Raw genomic sequence first — 3,549 nt, 5'->3', positions numbered from 1 at the left:
CCAAAGGGGTATGTTCACCGAGCCGGAGAAAAAACTGAGTATGGATCGAACCACTGAATCGGATCAGAAATTCGGTCTTGGAGACTTATAATATTTTATAAACATAAGATAGTATCTTATCAATAATTAGGCCCTATCGCCACCCCCTCGACCCGTTAGAAATTTTGTTAGTATTACCAAAGTGGTATGTTCACCGAGCCATAGAAAATACTGAGCATAGGTCGAACCACTAAATCGGATCAGAAATTCGGTCTTGGATACTTCCATACAATATTTTATAAACATAGGGTAGAATCGGATCAATAATTAGGCACTGACGCCACCGCAGGGCCCGTTCGAATTTTTGCTAGTATTGCCAAAGGGGTATGTTCACTGTGCCGAATAAAAAAGTGAGTATGGGTCGAACCACTAAATCGGATCAGAAATTCGGTCTTGGAGACTTCCTTACAATCTTTTATGACCCTACTAAAAAATATGATCAATAATTAGGTCCTATCGCCACCCCGCGACCCGTTCGAAAATAACTAGTATTGCCAAAGGGGTACGTTCACCGAGCTGGAGAAAAAACTGAATATGGGTCGAACCATTGAATCAGATCAGAAATTCGGTGTTGGAGACTTCCATACAATATTTTATAAATATACGAAAGAATCGGATCAATAATTTGGACCTGACGCCACCCCGGGTCCCGTTCAAATTTTTGCCAGTATTGCCAAAGGTTTATGTTCACCGAACGGAGAAAAAACTGAGTAAGGGTCGAACCATTGAATCGGATTAGAAAATCGGTATTGGAGACTTCCTTACAATCCTTTATGACCCAACTAAAGAATCTAATCAATAATTAGGCCCTAACGCCACCCCGCGACCGTTCGAAATTTTGCCAGTATTGCCAAAGGGGTATGTTCACCGAGCCGCAGAAAAAACTGAGTATGGGTCGAACCACTGAATCGGATCATAAATTCGGTGTAGGAGACTTCCATACAATATTTTATAAATATACGAAAGACAACGGTGGATTAAAGCCACATTATGATAACTTTATTGACTAATACTTAGCAATTATACATAAAAATATATTTAATTTCAAAACAAAAAGTTTATTCGGGTTTTTCGGGTTGACCAAAATCTTATAAGTTAAACCCGAGAACCAACCCGAAGTAATTCGGTTCGGGTTCGGGTTAGTCTTTTCTCGGGTTCGGGTTCTTCGAGTCTGGTTAGTTCGGGTTCGGGTACGGGTTACCCTAGCCAAAGGGGTATGTTCACCGAACCGGATAAAAAACTGAGTATGCGTCTAACCATTGAATCGGATCAAAAATTCAGTGATGAAGACTACCATACACTATTTTATAAGCATACGAAAGAATCAGATCAATAATTATGCCCTGACGCCACCCCCGCGGACCGTTCGATGTCTTGCCAGTATTGCCAAAGGGGTATGTTCACCAAGCCGGAGAAAAAACTGAGTATGTGTCAAACCACTTAATCGGATAAGAAATTCAGTCTTGGAGACTTCCATATAATATTTTATAAACATACGATAGTATCTTATCAATAATTAGGCCATGACGCCACCCCGCGGCTCGTTCGAAATTTTGCAAATATTGCCAAAGGGGTATGTTCAGCGAGCTGGAGAAAAAACTAAGTATGGGTCAAACCACTGAATCGGATCAGAAATTCAGTCTTGGAGACTTCCATATAATATTTTATAAACATACGATAGTATCTTATAAATAATTAGGCCCTGACGCCAACCCGCGGTCCGTTTAAATTTTTGCTAGTATTGCCTAAGAGGTATGTTCACCGAGCAGGAGAATAAACTGAGTTTAGGTCGAACCATTGAATCGGATCAGAAATTCGGTCAGGGAGACATCCTTGCAATATTTTATAAACATACGATAGCATCTTATCAATAATTAGGCCATGTCGCCACCCTGGGGCCCATTCGAAATTTTGTCAGTATTGCTAAAGGGGTATGTTCAGTGAGCTGGAGAAAAAACTGAGTAAGGTTCAACCACTGAATCGGATCAGAAATTCGGTCTTGGAGACTTCCATACGATATTTTATAAACATACGATAAAATCGGATCAATAATTATGCCCTGACGCCAACCCGGGGCCTATTCGAAATTTTTCTAGTATTGCCAAAGGGGTATGTTCAACGAGCCGGAGAAAAAACTGAGTATGGGTCGAACTACTGAATCGGATCCGAAATTCTGTCTTGGAGACTTTCATACAATATTTAATACACATACGAAAGAATCGGATCAATAATTATGCCCTGACGCCACCCCGCGGCCCGTTCGAAGTTTTGCCAGTATTGCCAAATGGGTATGTTCACCGAGCCGGAGTAAAAACTAAGTATGGTTCGAACCAATGAATCGGATCAGAAATTCGGTCTTGGAGATTTCCACACATTATTTTATAAACATACGATAAAATCGAATCAATAATTATGCCCTGACGCTAACCCGGGGCCCATTCAAAATTTTTCCAGTATTGCCAAAGGGGTATGTTCACCGAGCCGGAGAAAAAACTGACTACGGGTCGTACCATTGAATCGGATACGAAATTCTGTCTTGGAGACTTTCATATAATATTTAATACACATACGAAAGAATTGGATCAATAATTAGGCCCTGACGCCACCCCGTGGCCCATTCGAATTTTTGCCAGTATTGCCAAAGGGGTATGTTTACCGAGCCGGAGAAAAAACTGAGTATGGGTCGAACCACTAAATCGGATCAGAAATTCGGTCTCGGAGACTTCCTTACAATCCTTTATGTCCCTACTAAAGAATCTGATCAATAATTCGGTCCTGTAGCCACACCGCGGCCGCTCTAAATTTTGCCAGTATTTCCAAAGGGTTGTGTTCACCGAGCCGGAGAAAAAAACTGAGTATAGGTCGAGCCAATGAATCGGATCAGAAATTCGGTGTTGGAGACTTCCATACAATATTTTATAAACATACGATAGTATCTTATCAATAATTAGGCCCTGTCGCCACCCCCGGGGCCCATTCGAAGTTTTGCCAATATTGCCAAATGGGTATGTTCACCGAGCCAAAAAAACTGAGTATGTGTCAAACCACTGAATCAGATAAGAAATTTAGTCTTGGAGACTTCCATCTAATATTTTTTGAACACACGATAGCATCTCATTAATAATTAGGCCCTGACGCCACCATGCGGCCCGTTCGAAATTTTGCAAATATTGCCAAAAAGGTTTGTTCACCGAGCCGGAGAAAAAACTGAGTATGGGTCAAACCACTGAATCGGATCAGAAATTCAGTCTTGGAGACTTCCATATAATATTTTATAAACATACGAGAGTATCTTATAAATAATTAGGCCTTGACGCCACCCCGAGACCCATTTGATATTTTACTAGTATTGCCAAAGGGGTATGTTCACTGAGACGGAAAAAAAAACTGAGTATGGGTCGAACCACTGAATCGGATAAGAAATTAGGTCTTGGAGACTTCCATGCAATATTTTATAAACATACGATATAATCGGATCAATAATTTGGCCCTGACGCCACCCCCGCGGCC

This window comes from Bidens hawaiensis, unplaced genomic scaffold (genome assembly GCF_021521415.1).
Source record: "Bidens hawaiensis isolate Kalapana, Puna unplaced genomic scaffold, B.hawaiensis_p1.1 tig00010344_1, whole genome shotgun sequence".
Taxonomy (NCBI): domain Eukaryota; kingdom Viridiplantae; phylum Streptophyta; class Magnoliopsida; order Asterales; family Asteraceae; genus Bidens; species Bidens hawaiensis.
The sequence above is the reverse complement of the archived record's forward strand: the minus strand, read 5'-3'. Positions refer to the sequence as shown.